Genomic DNA, 20,361 nt, shown 5'->3' on the forward strand with positions numbered 1-20,361 from the left:
TATTGGCAAATAAAGAGGACAAATAAATAGGAAGAGTCATCTGGACTGAAAATGGTTTAAGAAACACACAACACCAGGTTATAGTCCAACAGGTGTATTTGGAAGTACAAGCTGTCGGAGCACTGCTCCTTCATCAGGTAATGTCCTGAAAGCTTGTACATCCACATAAACCTGTTGGACTATAACCTGGTGTTATGTGATTTGTAACTTTGTCCACCCCAGTCCAACACCAGCTCCTCCACATCATTGGCTGAAAATGTTAGCCTGCTCTCTCTACATGGATGCTGCCAAACACGTTGTGATTTCCAGCATTTTCTTTTGTTTGCAATCAAAATTCCAGCACCTGCAGTAATTTGCTCTGAATAAAGCGAACATTCCTGAGCTCATGAGCACTTGGTTGAAATGCTGCGATTACGAGGACTGACCAGAATTTGGGGCTGGAGATATTGAATATCCCTGCAGAAAGGAGATCCTCGGGAGTAGTAAAATCTGGATTACTCCCGGTACTGCGAGCTAGTGAGGGTAGGAATAGGAGGATAGAGCAGATGAATGCATGGCTGAGGAGCTGGTGTACAGGAGAAGGATTCACATTTCTAGATCATTGGAATCTCTTCTGGGGTACAAGTGACCTGTACAAGAAGGACGGATTGCACCTAAAGTGAAAGGAGACTAATATACTGGCAGGGAGATTTGCTAGTGCTGCTTGGGAGGATTTAAACTATAAGGGTAGGGGGATGGGATGCAGGGGAGATAGTGAGGAAAGTGATCAATCTGAGACTGGTACAGTTGAGAAAAGAAGCAAGTCAGTCAGGGCAGGCAGGAACAAAGTAGGACTGATAAATTAAACTGCATTTATTTCAATGCAAGAGATCTAACAGGGAAGGCAGATGAACTCAGGGCATGGCTAGGAATATGGGACTTGGATATCATAGCAATCAAGGATGGACAGGACTGGCAGCTTAATGTTCCAGGATACAAATGTTACGGGAAGGACAGAAAGGGAGGCAGGGGAGGAGGAAGAGTGGCGTTTTTGATAAGGGATAGCATTACAGCTGTGCAGAGGGAGGATATTCCCAGAAATACATCCAGGGAAGTTACTTGGGTTGAACTAAGAAATAAAAAAGGGATGATCACCTTATCGGGATTGTATTATAGACCTCCTAATAGTCAGAGGGAAATTGAGAAACAAACTTGTAAGGAGATCGAAGTTACCTGCAAGAATAATGGGGTAGTTATGGTAGATTTTAACTTTCCAAATATAGACTAGGACTGCCATAGTGTTAAGGGTTTAGATGGAGAGGAATTTGTTATGTGTGTACAGGAAAATGTTTTGATTCAGTATGTGGATGTATCTACTAGAGAAGGTGCAAAACTTGACCTACTCTTGAGAAATAAGGCAGGGCAGGTGACTGAGGTATCAGTGGGGGAGCACTTTGGGTTTTAAAATAGTGATGGAAAAGGATAGACTGGATCTGAAAGTTGAAGTTCTAAATTGGGGAAGGCTAATTTTGACGCTATTAGGCAAGAACTTTCAAAAGCTGATTGGGAGCAGATGTTCGCAGGTAAAGGGACGGCTGGAAAATGGGAAGCCTTCAGAAATGAGATAACGAGAATCCAGAGAAAGTATGTTCCTGTTAGGGTGAAAGGAAAGGCTGGTAGGTGTTGGGAATGCTGGATGACTAAAGAAATGAGGGTTTGGTTAAGAAAAAGAAGGAAGCATATATCAGGTATAGACAGGATAGATCGAGTGAATCCTTAGAAGAGTATAACAGAAGTAGGAGTATACTTAAGGGAGAAATCAGGAGGGCAAAAAGGGGACATGAGATAGCATTGGCAAATAGAATTAAGGAGAATCCAAAGGGTTTTTACAAATACATTAAGGACAAAAGGATAACCAGGGAGAGAATAGGGCCTCTCAAAGATCATCAAGGTGGCCTTTGTGTGGAGCTGCAGGAGATGGGGGAAGATACTAAATGAGTATTCAAACTTTGTGAGAAGATTTGTAGCTCGGGTGCTCGTTGTTGTGGTTCTGTTCGCCGAGCTGGGAATTTGTGTTGCAGACATTTCGTCCCCTGTCTAGGTGACATCCTCAGTGCTTGGGAGCCGTCTGTGAAGCGCTTCTGATTTCCTCCGGCATTTGTAGTGGTTTGAATCTGCTGCTTCCGGTTGTCAGTTCCAGCTGTCTGCTGCAGTGGTCGGTATATTGGGTCCAGGTCGATGTGCTTGTTGATTGAATCAGTGGATGAGTGCCATGCCTCTAGGAATTCCCTGGTTGTTCTCTGTTTGGCTTGTCCTATAATAGTAGCATTATAGGATGAGGCATGGCACTCATCCACAGATTCAATCAATAAGCACATCGACCTGGACCCAATATACCAGCCACTGCAGCGGACAGCTGGAACTGACAACCAGAAGTGGCAGATACAAATCACTATAAATGCTGGAGGAAAGATCACAGAAGCGCTTCACAGGAGGCTCCCAAGCACTGAGGATGTCACCTAGACAGGGGACGAAACGTCTGCAACACGAATTCCCAGCTCGGCGAACAGAACCACAACTAAATGAGTATATTGCATCAGTGTTTACTGTGGAAAAGGACATGGAAGATATAGAATGTAGGGAAATAGATTGTGACATCTTACAAAATGTCCATATTACAGAGGAGGAAGTGCTGGATGTCTTGAAATGCATAAAGGTGGATAAATCCCCAGGACCTGATCAGGTGTACCCTAGATCCCTGTGGGAAGCGAGGGAACTGATTTCTGGGCCCTCTGCTGAGATATTTGTATCATTGATAGTCACAGGTGAGGTGCTGGAAGACTGGAGGGTGGCTAACGTGGTGCCACTGATTAAGAAAGGTGGTAAGGACAAGCCAGGGAACTGTAGACCAGTGAGCCCGACATCGGTGGTGGGCAAGTTGTTGGAAGGTATCCTGAGGGTATTTAGAAAAGCAAGGACTGATTAGGGATAGTCAACATGGCTTTGTGCGTGGGAAATCGTGTCTCACAAACTTGATTGAGTTTTTTGAGGAAGTAACAAAGAGGATTGCTGAGGACAGAGTGGCGGACGTGATCTGTATGGACTTCAATAAGGTGTTCGACAAGGTTCCCCATGGAAGACTGATTAGCAAGGTTAGATCTCATGGAATACAGGGAGAACTAGCCATTTGGATACAGAACTGGCTCAAAGGTAGAAGACAGAGGGTGGTGGTGGAGGGTTGTTTTTCAGACTGGAGGCCTGTGACCAGTGAAGTCCCACAAGGATTGGTGCTGGTTCCACTACTTTTCGTCATTTATATAAATGATTTGGATGTGAGCATGAGACGTATAGTTTGTACGTTTGGAGGCATAGTGGACAGTGAAGAAGGTTACCTCAGAATACAACAGGATCTTGATCAGATGGGTCAATGGGCTGAGAAGTGGTCGATGAAGTTTGATTCAGGTAATTGCAAGGTGCTGCATGGAAAAGCAAATCTTAGCAGGACTTATAAACTTAATGGTAAGGTCCTTGGGAGTGTAGCTGAACAAAGAGACCTAGGAGTGCAGATTCATAGCTCCTTGAAAGTGGAGTCACAGGTAGATAGGATAGTGAATAATGCATTTTGTATGCTTTCCTTTATTGAGTACAAGAGTTGGGAGGTCATGTTGCAGCTTGACAAGACATTGGTTAGACCACTTTTGGAATATTGCATGCAATTCTGGTTCTCCGTCCTATCGGAAAGATGTTGTGAAACTTGAAAGGCTCAGAAAAGGTTTACAAGGACGTTGCCCGGGTTGGGGAGGATTTGAGCTACAGGGAGAGGTTGAATTCCCTGGAGCATTGGAGGCTGAGGGGTGACCTCATAGAAGTTTACAAAATTATGAGGGAATGGATAGGATAAGAAGACAAAGTCTCTTCCCTGGGGTGGGGGAGTCCAGGACCAGAGGGCATAGGTTTAGGGTGAGAGGGGAAAGATATAAAAGAGACCTAACGGGCAACTTTTTCACACAGAAGGTGTGTGAAAGACACTCCTTAAAACCTTTAGCATAACCATCTAAAAATATTCTTAAGCCTTTGGAGTTCAATATTATTTGGAGCACAGTTGTAAGACACCTTGCAATGTCTTGCTATGTTATATATATAAATGCTAGTCATTGAACTTTTGTGTTATATCAGCTACACCAAAGCCTAATATTGTTACCAGCATTGTGATGAAGCAAAGACTCATTTTCACTTTACTTAAGAATGATGGCAATATTGTGGTGATCCCACAACAGCAAATAGGAGAACTTAAATTCAATTAATTTCTAAATCTGGGGTGAAATCTTATCCTCAACTGTGATAATTGATAACTATTGGATTATTGTAAAAGTCCATCTGTTTCACTCATGTCCTTTCGGGAAGGAAATCTGTCATCCTTATCTGGTGTAGTTTAAATATGTCTCCAAATCCACAACCATGTAATTGACTGTTAGCCACCTGAAGGGAGTGAATACTTTTCAGAGTTAATTTTCAATCATTAGAGTAAGAGAAAATGGGACCCACAGATGTGAAAAGGCAGGCTCAAAGTGCAGCAGCTGTGTTACCAGCAAGATAGCACCAGCCTTGGGTGAAATGCACACAATGCTTTTGAAAACTGTGAGAAAACAGTAGATAATGTAATATGTATGTTGCATTGTTTGAAAGAAACTTAGGGGTGTTTGTAACCCAGCACAGTTTAGTGTCACAAAGGTGTTCGAAGTGTTAAGACTGGGTTTCCTTGCATACGCATGAAAATAAACTAATTTTCAGAGTCCTCCTGTCAATTCGTAGAGTAATCCAAAAACACCAACCCAGAACAAAAGCACTAGTAAGAAGATACAGTGCATGTACCTCCACAGCGTTTCAAAAAGGGGGCTCACCAGCCCTTTCTCAAGACCTGTCAGGTGTGGGTAACAAATGGTGGCCTGGATAGCGATCCTCACATCCCAGAATTTAAAAAAAAAGGCAGTCTCATATGGCTCATTATGCATCTTATGTGTAATAATTCTCATTTACAACTCCACAAAGAAAATCACACAATGATAATGGCTTAAAAAAAAAGACCTGAAGAAGGGCTTATGCCCGAAACGTCGATTCTCCTGTTCCCTGGATGCTGCCTGACCTGCTGCGCTGTTCCAGCAACACATTTTCAGCTTAAAAAAAAGACCATCAACTTGAAATGTTGCTGCTGTCAGACCATGATGTTCAGACTCGACAGTGGAACAACATTGCCACCTAGTGGAGAAAATTTGATAGGGGTTCAGCAATTCAGACTCTGGATTGAAGAGATGCTGATGTGCAAATAAAGGGACTATAGAAAATGTTCTAAATTGTCATTTGGTGGAACTGTACACTGCTGAGATGATGTTGAAAATATACTTTATTTAATGTTGATTCAAAAATATATTAAATATTGCTTTAAACTTCAGAACCAATGAAATTATTAAACTCAATAGAGTATTAAATATGCTCCACAGAATTAAACACACAAGATGTAGATCTCTTCGTAAATCTAATTTTAACTGAAAAATCTTCAGTCTTCCACCATTTCCACCCACCTACAAACAGACCCCACCACCAGTGATATATTTCCCTCCCCACCCCTATCTGCTATCCGTAACAACGCTGTCGGTGACTGTCTTGTCAGGTCCACGCTGTCCCCTCCACCAACCCAGGCTCAGAAAAGAACGAGTGCAGAATTATTTCATTCCCTAAATATCACAGGTAAAGCTGGGAAGTTATGATGAGATCAGAAAAATTAGATTCTGACACCAAAATAAAGTTTGATGTTACACCCAAGAATTGGATGGCAAGATGAGAACCTTATTAGTGAACAGTGAGAGGCCTATTTGCATGCATTAATAACTCATTCCGATCCATTCCCTTCCAATTTATGCATAGTTTGCTATTCTCCTGCCCATCCATCAGAGAGAAACTAGACTGTGGCAATTCTGACATGAAAGTCTGAGTGGGTACCTGGTGATGTCTGCTCACTGTTTACCCCTTTAGACCCCCATCCTGGCCAGCAGTCTCCAATGTCTCAGGGTAGATGCCATGGGCAGTAACCACTTGCATTCTTTGTCCACAGAGGTTGGTACTGGACATGCACCAGCGTGGTCACATAACTCTGGCACACCCCAGACTCACTTGAAATAGTTATCCACGTTGATGCTGCATTTTGGAGCAGATCAGCACCCAGCAGTGTAAAGCTGCTTCCAGGCCATACCATGTAGAGGGCAGATACCCACCTCACACATCGGAACAGGGTGCACCTTACTTGCTTTCTTGCTGCATAATTGACTTCACATCTACTGGGATGCTCACAGTATCTCTGCCTTGCTTTGCCTTGCCCTTTTTTGTGTACTTTCAGCCTCTTTCAACAACTTAAAAGCTCTAAAAACATTTGCCTTGCCTTGACTTGCAGCACAGATACAGAGGCAGGTAGCTTGTCATTGTTTTCAGCAGGGATCAGTCATAGGGTATGCACATGTTACTGCGTGATACAGATAGACAACCCTTTATCAGAAATTCCAAAATCTGAAAAGCTCCAAAGTACGAAGGCTTTTTTGTGAAGTTTTTTTTCTCATTAACAAGGTTGTTTGGCGTGAAAACAGTTACACCCAAGTTGACAGCCACTCGATGCATGTCACTCAGATGTGAGGTGTGCGGCCGTGGCCCAGCAATGGCAGGCCTCAATTCTCTCTCAAGGCCCGTTTTACCGAGTGAGTCTGATCCTCCGGTAAGATTTTTAAAAATTTCACCATCAAAGTGTCACCTGTTCTGAAATTCAAAGAATTCTGAATTCCGAAAACCAGCTGGTCCTGACCATTTCGAATAAAGGATTGTGCACCTGTACAATGCTACATCAATGTCACACCTACGGCATGTGCTAGCACTTTCACATGGCAAATATAATGTGCATATGTCAGCCAAATTACCATGTCTGAGAGACTACAGGGGAGTAATCCTCCATCAAATCAAGGTGGATTGTTGTCAGTTACCGATCCTGCCACAATCGGTGAAGGGCAGTGTTCAATCTCAGTCTTGGACACGCTCAATCGGCCACTTGGCACAGTTCCATATCCCTACAGTTTGGAGAGTGAGTCACAGTCAGTTCTGCAGGTCAGAGCAACCTGTCGGGGGATGAGATGTAAGGCAAAGAGGTCATTTCTTTGACAGCACACAAACATGGAAATATTTTGCTTCTCCCAAATTCCCAATAGAAACAGTTGACAGACTACTGCCTCTGCAGCACAGCTGCAGTTGAAAAGTGCTTGCAAATAGAATTGCTGTATTAAGTGAGGGTACCTGGATCAGATGCTAATAATGCTTCCAAGCAGTTCATTTTTCTTTAGATATCTGGAAAAGAAAATCTTCGAAGCAAAGACAAGTAGGGAAGACGCACAGAGATCTATCAGGGATCCTGTCATTCATCAGTCTGGGCTGTCCTCCCAAGTTGTTCGGGCGAGTTGGTCATGGTCAATCCTGGGGTCCATTCACTGAAATCAAGGTGGGTTATCAGGGGTCACTGCCGTGACAGGAAATTTGGGGAAGTCGATTGTGAGGATTCGAGGCAGCATATTGGGAAGCAAAGGAGACAATAACTGTAAAAGAGGGACATGACTACATACGGATGGAGATGATAATTCCTTGAAGACCATTGGTTACCATGGGAGAGGTATCATTGACAGTCACCACCATCCTGACTGTGACAGGGTGTATGACTGAACTATAGGTCTAGGGTTCAGGGGGTAATGTTGGGAGCTGAAGAGTTAAATGGAAGAGTTGAGTGCAAACATTGGAAGCCCAGAACTGTGAGGGTTGACAGGGAGTGCAAAGAGGGAAGGAACATGATGGTTTGAGAGGGTCCCTTAGATGATCAAACTGAGTGCAGAACTCACTTGGTGAAGCGTAATATGCATTGTCTGCCATCCTCATTCAAATCACAAACACAATGAAAATACACCCATAATGGGCAGGTAAGTGGTTGAGCTGTCTGAGCACATGGGCTCTCCTTGTGGTATTGGGGCCTTCAAAGGGCCAATTGCATTAATCAGGCACTTACACAGTACAGGCAAAAGACATTTGGTTCTTGTGTCGCAGCTAGGGTTGCCATATCCCTCCCTCTGCACCAGGAGACCCAGGTTTAAGTCCCACCTGCTCCAGAGATGTGTAATAAAATCCCTGAACAGACTGATTAAAAAATAATCAAGGGTCACATTCTCCAGGATATGGGGTAGACCATTTCAGACAGAGATGAGGAACCATTTCTTCACTCAGATGGTGGTCAATCCTGGAATTCTCAACCACAGAAGGTTATGGAAATCAGGGGACTGAGCATATTCAAGAAAGATATGAAGTCATTTGACATATTAAAGGCATCAAACGATACAGAGAGAGAGCAGGAATATGACATTGAGATAGAGGATCAACCATGATCCTACTGAATGAGAGCGCTGGCTCTGAGGGCTGAATGGCCTATTCCTAGTACTTGTTTCTATGGTGTTATCTGTAACCATGGTGTCCTGCACGTGAAAAGCATGCAGTGTCCTACTGTATGGGATATAAATCCTTGTCAGAACCAATCTTGACCATGTCATTGGTCATTTTGCACATTCTCTCTGTGTTTGCATGGGTTTCCTCCGGGTGCTCTGGTTCCCTCCCACAGTCCAAAGATGTGCAGGTTAGGTGGATTGGCCATGCTAAATTGCCCATAGTGTTCAGGGATGTGTAGGCTGGGTGCATTAGCCATGGGAAATGCAGGGCCATAGGGATGGTGTAGGTGGGACTGGGTGTGATGCTCTTCAAAAGGCTAGTGTTAAATCGATGGGCCGAATGGCCTCTATCTGCACGTCAAGGATCCTATGATTCACCTCTGTGAAGTAGGAGTAATCACAAACAAACTTCAAATTATACATTTTTTAAGGGTTTCAGTTTACAAAGACAATCCAGGATCTCAGAGAATGCACAAGGGCAAGGAGATGATTCCCTCTCGCCTTGAACTGTAACCATTTTCCAACATGCTGGAATATGCAGTGTTGCCTTTTAGTTAATTTAGGATATCTGGTCCTTTTTCTCTCTCTCTTTCTCTCTTTTTCTCTCTCTTTTTCTCTTTCTCTCTCTCTTTTTCTCTTTTTTCTTTCTCTTTTCTCTCTTTTTCTCTCATTTTCTTTCTCTTTTCTCTCTTTTTCTCTCTATTTTTCTCTCCCTTTTTCTATCTCTTTTCTCTCTCGTTTTCTCGCTTTTTCTCTCACTTTTTCACTCTTTTTCTCTCTCTTTTCTCTCTTGTTCTCTCTCATTTTCTCTCTCTTTCTCTTTCTCTATCTCTTTTCTCTCTCGTTTTCTCGCTTTTTCTCTCTCTTTTTCTTTCTCTTTTTCTCTCTCTTTTCTCTCTTGTTCTCTCTCATTTTCTCTCTCTTTCTCTCTTTTTCTCTCTCTTTTTCTCTCTCTTTTTCTCGTTTTATCTTTTTCTCTCTTTTTGTCTCTCTTTTTCTGTCTCATTTTCTCTTTTCTCTCTTTTTCTCTTTTGCTCTTTCTCTCTCTTTTTCTCTTTCTCTCTTTTTCTCTATCTTTTTCACTTTTTCTCTCACTTTTTCACGCTATTTCTCTTTTTCTTTCACCTCTTTTCTCTTTTTCTCTCTCTTCTTCTCCCTCTTATCCCCATTCTTTTTTCTCTTTTTCTCTCACTTTTTCTCTACTTTTCTTTCTGTTTCTCTCTCTTTTACTCTTTTTCTCTCTTTTTCTCTCTATTTACCTCTTTTTATCTCTTGTTCTCTCTTTTTCTTTTTCTCTCTCTTTTTCTCTCTCTTTTTCTTTCTATTTCTCTCTCTCTTTTTCACTATCTTTTTCTCTCTTTTTCTATTTTTATCTCTCTTTTTCTCTCTTTTTCTCGCTTTTTCTATTTTTCTCTCTTTTTCTCTTCTTCTCTCTCTTTTTCTCTCTCTATTTTCTCTCTTTTTGTCTCTTTTTTCTTTCTCTTTTTCTTTCTCTTCTTCTCTCTCTTTTTCACTCACTTTTTCTCTCTTTTGCTCTCTCTTTTTCTCTCTTTATTCTCTCTTTTTCTCTCTCCTTTTCTCACTCTTTTTCTCTCTCATTTTCTCTCTTTTTCTCTTTCTCTCTCTATTTTTCTCTCTCTTTTTCTCTCTTTCTTTCTCTCACTTATTATCTCTTTTGCTCTCACTTTTTCTCTCTATTTTTCTCTCTTTTTCTGTCTCTTTCCTTCTCTCTTTTTCCCTGTTTTTCTCCCTCTTTTTCACTCTCTTTTTCTCTCTCTTTTTCACTTTCTCTCTCTTTGTCTCTCTTTCTCTCTCTCTTTTTCTCTCTTTTTTCTCTTTTTCTCTCTTTTTCTCTCTATTTTTCTCTCCCTTTTTCTCTCTCTTTTCTCTCTCGTTTTCTCTCTTTTTCTCTCTCTTTTTCACTCTCGTTTTCTCTCTCTCACGTCTTCTCTCTTTTTTCTCTCTTTTTCTCTTCTTCTCTCTCTTTTTCTCTCTCTTTTTCTCTATCTTTTTCTCTCTCTTTTTCTCTCTTTTTCTGTCTCCTTTTCTTTCTCTTTTTCTCTCTCTTTTTCACTATTTTTCTCTCTTTTTCTCTCTCCTTTTCTCTCTCTTTTTCTCTCTTTTTTCTCCCTTTTTCTATCCATTTTCTCTCTTGTTTTCTCGCTTTTTCTCTCTCTTTTTCACTCTTTTTCTCTCTCATTTTCTCTCTCTTTCTCTCTTTTTCTCGTTTTATCTTTTTCTGTCTCCTTTTCTCTTTTGCTCTTTCTCTCTCTTTTTCTCTTTTTCACTCTCTTTTTCTCTCCCTTTTTCTCTTTTTCTCTCTCTATTTCTCTTTTTCACTCACTGTTTCTCTCTCTTTTCATCCCTTTTTGTCTCTCTTTTTCTCTTTCTCTTTTTTCTCTTTTTCTCTCTCTTCTTCTCTTTTTCTCTTTTTCTCTATCTTTTTTCTGTTTTTCAATCACTTTTCCTCTCTTTTTCTCTCTGTTTTTCTCTTTTTCTTTCTCTTTCTATTATTCTAACTTTTTCTCTCCCTTTTTCTTTTTTTCTCTCTCTTTCGATTATTCTCACTTTTTCTCTCTCTTTTTCTCTTTCTCTTTTTTCTCTTTTTCTCTCTCTTCTTCTCTTTTTCTCTTTTTCTCTATCTTTTTTCTGTTTTTCAATCACTTTTTCTCTCTTTTTCTCTCTGTTTTTCTCTTTTTCTTTCTCTTTCTATTATTCTAACTTTTTCTCTCCCTTTTTCTCTTTTTCTCTCTCTTTCGATTATTCTCACTTTTTCTCTCTCTTTTTCTCTCTCTTTTTCTCTCCCTTTTTATCTTGTTCTCTCTCTTTTTCTTTTGCTCCCTCTTTTTCTCTCTCTTTTTCTCTTTTTTCTTGCTCTTTTGGTCTTTTTCTCTCTCTTTTTCTCTCTTTTTCTCTCTGCTTTTTTCTCTTTTTCTCTCTTTTTCTCTCTCTTTTTCCTCTCTTTTTCTCTTTCACTCTCTCTTTTTCTCTCTCATTTTCTCTCTCGTTCGCTCTCATTTTCTATTTTTCTCTTTTTCTCTCTCTTTTTCACTCTCTTTTTCTCTCTTTTTCTCCTTTTCTCTCTCTTTTTCTCTATTTCTCTCTTTTTCTCTCTCTTTTTCTCTCCTTTTCTCTTTTTCTCTATCATTTTCTGTTTTTCAATCTCTTTTTCTCTCTCTTTTTCTCTCTGTTTTTCTCTTTTTCTCTCCTTTTCTCTTTTTCTCTATCATTTTCTGCTTTTCAATCTCTTTTCTCTCTCTTTTTCTCTCTCATTTTCTCTTTCTCTAACTCTTTCTATTATTCTCAATTTTTCTCTCTTTTTATCTCTCTTTTCCCTCTCTTTTTCTCTCTCTCGTTCACTCTCATTTTCTGTTTTTCTCTTTTTCTCTCTCTTTTTCTCCCTTTTCTCTCTGTTTTTCTCTTTTTTCTCTCGCTTTTTGTCTATTTCGTTCTCTTTATCTCTCTTTTTTCTCTTTCACTCTTTCTTTTTCTCTCTGTTTTTCTCTCTTTTTTCTCTTTTTCTCTCTCTTTTTCTCTTTTTTCTCTCTTCTCTCTCTTTTTCTCTTTTTCTCTCTCTTTCTATTTTTCTCACTTTTACTCTCTGTTTTTCTCTGTTTTTGTCTCTTTTTCTCTCTCCTTTCTCTCTCTCTCTTTCTCTCTCTTTTTATCTTGTTCTCTCTCTTTCTCTTTTCTCTTTCTCTCTTTTTCTCTCTCTTTTTCTCTCACTTTTTCTCTCTTTTTCTCTCTCTTCTCCCTCTCTTTTTCCCTGTCTTTTTCACTCTCATTTTGTCTTTTTCTCTCTCTGTCTCTTTTTCTGTTTCCCTATTTTTCTCTCTCTTTTTCTCTCTATTTCTCTCTTTTTCTCTTTTTTCTCTCTCTTTTTGTCTTTTTCTCTCTCTTTTTCTCTCTTTTTCTATCTCCTTTTCTCATTTTCTCTCATTTTTCTCTTTTCCTGTCTCTTTTCTCTCTCTATTTCTGTCTTTTCTCTCTCTTTTTCTCTGTGTTTTTCTCTCTCTTTTGTCTTTTTGTCTCTCTCTTTCTCTCTTTTTCTCTCTCTTTTTTCTCATTTTCTCTCTCTTTTTCTCTATTTCTCTCGCTTTTTCTCTCTTTTTTGTTCTTTTTCTCTCTCTTTTTCTCATTTTCAATTTTTCTCCTTTTCTCTCTTTTTTCTCTTTTTCTCTATCTTTTTCTTTTTCTCTCTCTATTTCTCTTTTTCACTCTCCCTTTCTCTCTCTTTTCATCCCTTTCTCTCTCTCTTTTTCTCTCTCTTTTTCTCTTTTTCTCTCTCTTCTTCTATTTCTCTTTTTCTCTATCTTTTTCTGTTTTTCAATCACTTTTTCTCTCTCTTTTTCTCTCTGTTTTCTCTTTTCTCTCTTTTTCTCTTATCTCTCTCTATTTCTCTCTCTTTTTCTCTTTCTTTCTATTATTCTCACTTTTTCTCTCTGTTTCTCTCTCTCTTTTTCTCTCCCTTTTCCCTCTCTTTTTCTCTCACTTTTTATCTTGTTCTCTCTCTTTTTCTCTTTTTCTCTTTCTCTTTTTCTCACTCTTTTTCTCTCTCTTTTTCTCACTCTCTCCGTCTCTTTTTCTCTCTCTCGTTCGCTCGCATTTTCTATTTCTATCTTTTTCTCTCTCTTTTTCGCTTTTTTCTCTCTTTTTCTCTTTTTCTCTATCTTTTTCAGTTTATCAATCTCTTTCTCTCTCTCTTTTCTCTCTGTTTTTCTCTCTTCTCTCTCATTTTCTCTTTTTCTAACTCTTTCTATTATTCTCACTTTCTCTCTCTCTTTTTCTCTATTTTTCTCTCTCTTTTCCCTCTCTTCTTCTCTCTCTTTTTCTCTCTCGTTCTCTCTCATTTTCTGTTTTTCTCCTTTTCTCTCTCTTTTTCTCCCTTTTCTCTCTTTCTTTTTCTCTTTTTTCTCTCTCTTTTTGTCTTTTTCTCTCTCATTTTCTCATTTTCTCTCTTTTTCTCTTCTACTCTCTGTTTTTCTCTCTCTTTATCTCTCTCTTTTTCTCTTTCTCTCTCTATCTCTCTCTTTTTCTCTCTCTTTTTCACTCTCGTTTTCTCTCTCTCTCTTCTTCTCTCTCTTTTTCTCTCTTTTTCTCTTTTTCTCTCTCTTTTTCTCTCTCTTTTTATCTTCTCTCTCTTTCTCCTTTTCACTTTCTCTCTTTTCTGTCTCTTTTTCTCTCTCTTTCTTTCCCTTTTTTTCTCTCTTTTTCACTTTTTCACTCTCTTATTCTCTCTTTTGCTCTCTCTTTTTCTATCTTTATTCTCTCTCTTTTTTCTCTCTTTTTCTCTCTCCTTTTCTCACTCTTTTTCTCTCTCTTTTTCTCTCTCTTTTTCTCTTTCTCTCTCTCTATCTCACTCTCTTTTTCTCTCTTCTTTTGTCTCACTTTTTATCTCTTTTGCTTTCACTTTATCTCTCTATTTTCTTTCCCTTTTTTTCTCTCTTTTTCACTTTTTCACTCTCTTATTCTCTCTTTTGCTCTCTCTTTTTCTCTCTCTATCTCTCTCTTTTTCTCTCTCTTTTTCTCATCTTTTCTCTCACTTTTTCCTCTCTTTCTCTCTCTCTCTTTATCTTTTTCTCTCTCTTTTTCTTTCTCTTTTTCTCTCTCTTTTTCACTCTCTTTTTCTCTCTCTTTTTCTCTCTTTTTCTATATTTATCTCTCTTTTTCTCTCTCTTTTTCTCTCTTTTTCTATTTTTCTCTCTCTTTTTCACTTCTTCTCTCTCTTTTTCACTCTCTATTTTCTCTCTTTTCTCTCTATTTTCTTTCTCTTTTTCTCTCTTCTCTCTCTCTCTTTTTCTCGCTCCTTTTCTCTCTCTTTTTCTCTTTCTCTCTCTATTTCTCTCTCTCTTTTTCTCTCTTTCTTTCTCTCACTTATTATCTCTTTTGCTCTCACTTTCTCTCTCTATTCTTCTCTCTTTTTCTCTTTTTTTCTCTCTCCTTTTCTGTCTCTTTCTTTCTCTCTTTTTCTCTGTTTTTCTCCCACTTTTTCACTCTCTTTTTCTCTCTTTTTTCTCTTTTTCTATCTTTTTCTCTCTTTCTCTCTCTCCATTTTTCTCACATTTTTCTTTCTTTTTCTCTCTTTTTCTCTCTATTTTCTCTCCCTTTTCTCTCTCTTTTCTCGCTCGTTTTTTTCTCTTTTTCTCTCTCTTTTTCACTCTCGTTTTCTTTCTTTCTTCTTCTCTCCCTTTTTCTCTCTTTTTCTCTTCTTCTCTCTCTTTTTTCTCTCTTTTTATCTTCTTCTCTCTCTTTCTCTTTTTCACTTTCTCTCTTTTTCTCTCTCTTTTTCTCTCTTTTTCTCTCTCTTCTCCCTCTCTTTTTCTCTGTCTTTTTCACTGTCTTTTTATCTTTTTCTCTCTTTCTGTCTCTTTTTCTTTTTCTCTCTTTTTCTCTCTTTTTCTCTCTCTTTTTCTCTCTCCTTTTCTCCCTTTTTCTCTTTTTCTCTCTCTTTTTCTCAACTCTCTCTTTTTCTCTCTTTTCCTCTCTCATTCTATTATTCTCACTTTTTCTCTCTCTTTTTCTCACCTTTTCTCTCCCTTTTTCCTCTCTTTCTCTCTCTCTTTTTATCTTGTTCTCTCTCTTTATCTTTTTCTCTTTCTCTCTTTTCCTCTCTTTTTCTCTCTTTTTCTCTCTCTCCTCCCTCTCTTTTTCTCTGTCTTTTTCTCTCTCTTTTTATCTTTTTCTCTCTTTTTCTCTTTTTCTCTTTTTCTCTCTCTTTTTCTGTCTCTTTCTTTCTCTCTTTTTCTCTGTTTTTCTCCCTTTATTTCACTCTCTTTATCTCTCTCTTTTTCTCTTTTTCTCTTTCTCTCTCTTTCTCTCTCTTTCTCTCTTTCTTTTTCTCTCTTTTCTATCTTTTTCTCTCTATTTTACACTCCTTTTTCTCTCTCTTTTCTGACTCGTTTTTCTTTTTCTCCCTCTTTTTCACTCTCGTTTTCTCTCTCTCTCTTCTTCTCTCTCTTTTTCTCTCTCTTTTTCTCTCTCTTTTGATCTTCTTCTCTCTCTTTCTCTTTTTCTCTTTCTCTCTTTTCCTCTCTTTTTCTCTCTTTTCTCTCTCTTCACCCTCTCTTTTTCTCTGTCTTTTTTGCTCTCTTCTTATCTTTTTCTCTCTTTCTGTCTCTTTTTCTCTTTCTCTCTTTTTCTCAGTCTTCTTCTCTCTCTTTCTCTCTCTCTTTCTCTTTCTCTCTCTCTTTTTTCTCCTTTTTCTCTTTGTCTCTCTTTTTCGCTCTCTTTTTCTCTTCTCTCTTTTTCTCTCTTTTCTCTCTACTTTTCTCACTCTTTTTCTCTCTTTTTCTCTTTTTCTCTCTCTTTTCCTTATCTTTTTCTCTCTCATTTTTACTTTTTCACTCTCTTTTTCTCTCTTTTGCTCTCTCCTTTTCTCTCTTTGTTCTCTCTATTCTCTCTCTTGTTGTCTCTCATTTTCTCGCTCATTTTCTCTCTCGTTTTCTCTCTCTTTTTCTCTTTCTCACTCTCTTTTTCTCTCTCTTTTTCTCAACTCTCTCTTTTCTCTCTTTTTCTCTCTCATTCTATAATTCTCACTTTTTCTCTCTCTCTTTCTCTTTTTCTCTCTTTTTCTTTCTCTTTTTCACTTTTTCACTCTCTTATTCTCTCTTTTGCTCTCTCTTTTTCTCTCTTTTTTCTCTCTCTTTTTCTCTCTCTTTTTCTCTCTCCTTTTCTCACTCTTTTCCTCTCTCTTTTTCTCTTTCTCTCTCTCTCTCTCTCTCTTTTTCTCTCTTCTTTTCTCTCACTTTTTAATCTCATTTGCTCTCACTTTTTCTCTCTATTTTTCTCCCTTTTTCTCTCTTTTTCTCTCTTTTTCTGTCTCTTTCTTTCTCTCTTTTTTGCTGTTTTTCTCCCTCTTTTTCACACTCTTTATCTCTCTTTTTTCTCTTTCTCGCCCTTTTTCTCTCTTTCTCTCTCTCTTTTTTCTCTCTTTCTCTCTCTCTTTTTCTCTCTTTTCTCTCTTTTTCTCTCTATTTTTCTCTCCCTTTCTCTCTGTTTTCTCGCTTGTTTTTTTCTTTTTCTCCCTCTTTTTCACTCTCGTTTTCTCTCTCTCTTCTTCTCTCTCTTTTTCTCTCTTTTTCTCTTCTTCTCTCCCTTTTTCTCTCTCTCTTTCTCTCTCTGTTTTGATCTTCTTCTCTCTCTTTCTCTTTTTCTCTTTCTCTCTTTTCCTCTCTTTTTCTCTCTTTTTCTCCCTTTCTCTCTCTCTTCTCCCACTCTTTTTCTCTGTCTTTTTCGCTCTCTTCTTATCTTTTTCTCTCTTTCTGTCTCTTTTTCTCTTTCTCTCTTTTTCTCACTCTTTATCTCTCTCTCCTTCTCTTTCTCTCTCTCTTTTTGTCTCCTTTGTCTCTCTTTTTCGCTCTCTTTTTCGCTCTCTTTTTCTCTTCTTCTCTCTCTTTTTCTCTCTCTTTTCTCTCTCTTTTTCTCTCTACTTTTCTCACTCATTTTCTCTCTTTTTCTCTTTTTCTCTCTCTTTTCTTTATCTTTTTCTCTCTCATTTTTACTTTTTCACTCTCTTTTTCTCTCTTTTGCACTCTCCTTTTCTCTCTTTGTTCTCTCTATTTTCTCTCTCTTTTTCTCTCTCCTTTTCTCACTCTTTTTCTCTCTCTTTTTCTCTCTCTTTTTCTCTTTCTCTCTCTCTTTTCCTCTCTCTTTTCTGTCTCTTTTTCTCCCTTTTTTCTCTCACTTTTTATCTCTTTATCTCTCTCTTTTCTCTCTATTTTTCTCTCTTCTTCTCTCCTTTTCTCTCTTTTTCTCTTTCTTTTGTCTCTCGTTTTCTCTCTTTTACTCTCAGTTTTTATTCTCATTTGCTCTCTCTCTTTTTGCTCTCTTTTTCTCTCTATTTCTATTTTTCTCTCTTTTTCTTTCTCTTCTCTCTCTTTTTCTCTTTTTTATCTCTTTATTTCTCTCTCTTTCTCTCTCTTTTTCTTTCTCTTTTTCTCTCTTTTTCTATATTTATCTCTCTTTTTCTCTCTCTTTTTCACTTCTTCTCTCTCTTTTTCACTCTCTATTTTCTCTCTTTTCTCTCTATTTTCTTTCTCTTTTTCTCTCTTTAGCTGTCTCTTTTTCTGTCTTTTTTCTCTCTTTTTCTCGCTCCTTTTCTCTCTCTTTTTCTCTTTCTCGCTCTATTTTTCTCTCTCTTTTTCTCTCTTTCTTTCTCTCACTTATTATCTCTTCTGCTCTCACTTTTTCTCTCTATTTTTCTCTCTTTTTCTCTCTCCTTTTCTCACTCTTTTTCTCTCTCTTTTTCTCTCTCTTTTTCTCTTTCTCTCTCTCTTTTCCTCTCTCTTTTCTGTCTCTTTTTCTCCCTTTTTTCTCTCACTTTTTATCTCTTTATCTCTCTCTTTTCTCTATTTTTCTCTCTTCTTCTCTCCTTTTCTCTCTTTTTCTCTTTCTTTTGTCTCTCGTTTTCTCTCTTTTTCTCTCAGTTTTTATTCTCATTTGCTCTCTCTCTTTTTGCTCTCTTTTTCTCTCTATTTCTATTTTTCTCTCTTTTTCTTTCTCTTCTCTCTCTTTTTCTCTTTTTTATCTCTTTATTTCTCTCTCTTTCTCTCTCTTTTTCTTTCTCTTTTTCTCTCTTTTTCTATATTTATCTCTCTTTTTCTCTCTCTTTTTCACTTCTTCTCTCTCTTTTTCACTCTCTATTTTCTCTCTTTTCTCTCTATTTTCTTTCTCTTTTTCTCTCTTTAGCTGTCTCTTTTTCTGTCTTTTTTCTCTCTTTTTCTCGCTCCTTTTCTCTCTCTTCTTCTCTTTCTCTCTCTATTTTTCTCTCTCTTTTTCTCTCTTTCTTTCTCTCACTTATTATCTCTTCTGCTCTCACTTTTTCTCTCTATTTTTCTCTCTTTTTCTCTCTCCTTTTCTGTCTCTTTCTTTCTCTCTTTTTCTCTGTTTTCTCCCTCTTTTTCACTCTCTTTTTCTCTCTCTTTTTCTCTTTTTCTATCTTTTTCTCTCTTTCTCTCTCTCCATTTTCCTCACTTTTTTCTTTCTTTTTCTCTCTTTTTCTCTCTATTTTCTCTCCCTTTTTCTCTCTCTTTTCTCGCTCGTTTTTTTCTCTTTTTCTCTCTCTTTTTCACTCTCGTTTTCTTTCTTTCTTCTTCTCTCCCTTTTTCTCTCTTTTTCTCTTCTTCTCTATATTTTTCTCTCTCTTTTTCTCTCTCTTCTCCCTCTCTTTTTCTCTGTCTTTTTCGCTGTCTTTTTATCTTTTTCTCTCTTTCTGTCTCTTTTGCTTTTTCTCTCTTTTTCTCTCTTTTTCTCTCTCTTTTTCTCTCTCCTTTTCTCTCTTTTTCTCTTTTTCTCTCTCTTTCTCTCAACTCTCTCTTTTTCTCTCTTTTCCTCTCTCGTTCTATTATTCTCACTTTTTCTCTCTCTTTTTCCTCTCTTTCTCTCTCTCTTTTTATCTTGTTCTCTCTCTTTATCTTTTTCTCTTTATCTCTTTTCCTCTCTTTTTCTCTCTTTTTCTCTCTCTCCTCCCTCTCTTTTTCTCTGTCTTTTTCTCTCTCTTTTTATCTTTTTCTCTCTTTCTCTATCTATTTCTCTTTCTCTCTTTTTCTCTCTCTTTTTCTGTTATTTTTCTCTTTCTTTTTGTCTTTTCCTCTCTCTTTTTCTCTCGTTTTTCTCTTTTTGTCTCTCTTTTTCTCTTTTTCTCTCTATTTTCTCTTTTTCTTTCTCTTTTTCTCTCTCTTGTTCTCTCTTTCTCTCTCTCTTTTCTCTCTTTTTTCTTCCACTTCTGTCGTTTACTCTCTCTTTTTCTCTCTATTTACCTCTTTTTATCTCTTTTTATCTCTCTTTTTCACTTTTTCACTCTCTTTTTCTCTCTTTTGCTCTCTCTTTCTTCTCTCTCTTTTCTCTGTTCTTTTTCTCTCTCTTTTTCTCTCTCTTTTTCTCTCTTTTTCTATTTTTCTCTCCATTTTCTCTTCTTCTGTCTCGTTTTCTCTCTTTTTTCTCTCTTTTTCTAACTTTTTCACTCTCTTATTCTCTCTTTTGCTCTCTCTTTTTCTCTCTTTTTTCACTCTTTTTCTCTCTCTTTTTCTCTCTCCTTTTCTCACACTTTTTTCTCTCTTTTTCTCTCTTTTTTTTCTCTTTCTCTCTCTATCTCTCTCTTTTTCTTTCTCCTTTTCTCTCATTTTTTATCTCTTTTGCTCTTACTTTTTCTCTCTATTTTTCTCTCTTTTTCTCTCTCTTTTCTTCTTTCTTTCTCTCTTTTTCTCTGTTTTTCATCCTCTTTTTCACTCTCTTTTTCTCTATCTTTTTCATTCTCTTTTTCTCTCTCTTTCTGTCTCTTTTTCTCTCTTTCTCTCTCTCTTTCTCTCTTTTGTCTCTTTTCTCTCTATTTCTCTTTTACTCTCTATTTTTTTCTCTCTTTTTCTCTCCCCTTTTCTGTCTCTTTTCTCTCTCGTATTCCCTCTTTTTCTGTCTCTTTTTCACTCTCATTTTCTCTCTCTCTTCTTCTCTCTCTTTTGATCTCTTATTTCTCTCTTTTTCTATCTCTTTTTCTCTCTCTTTTTCACTTTTTCACTGTTTTTTTCTCTCTTTTGCTCTCTCTTTTTCTCTCTTTCTTCTCTCTCTTTTCTCTGGCCTTTTCTCTCTCCTTTTCTCACTATTTTTCTCTGGCTTTTTCTCTCTCTCTTTCTCTCACTCTTTTTCTCTCTTTGTCTCTCTTTTTCGTTCTCTTTTTCTCTTCTTCTCGCTCTTTTTCTGTCTCTTTTCTCTCTCTTTTTTTCTCTCTTTTTCTCTCTCTTTTCTTTATCTTTTTCTCTCCCATTTTTACTTTTTCACTCTCTTTTTCTCTCTTTTGCTCTCTCTTTTTCTCTCTTTTTTCTCTCTCTTTCGCTCTCTCTTTTTCTCTCTCTTTTCTGTCTCTTTTCCTCCC

The sequence above is a fragment of the Chiloscyllium plagiosum genome, unplaced genomic scaffold (assembly GCF_037043375.1).
Source record: "Chiloscyllium plagiosum isolate Xiang-an unplaced genomic scaffold, Cpla_swu_hap1 HiC_scaffold_23, whole genome shotgun sequence".
Taxonomy (NCBI): domain Eukaryota; kingdom Metazoa; phylum Chordata; class Chondrichthyes; order Orectolobiformes; family Hemiscylliidae; genus Chiloscyllium; species Chiloscyllium plagiosum.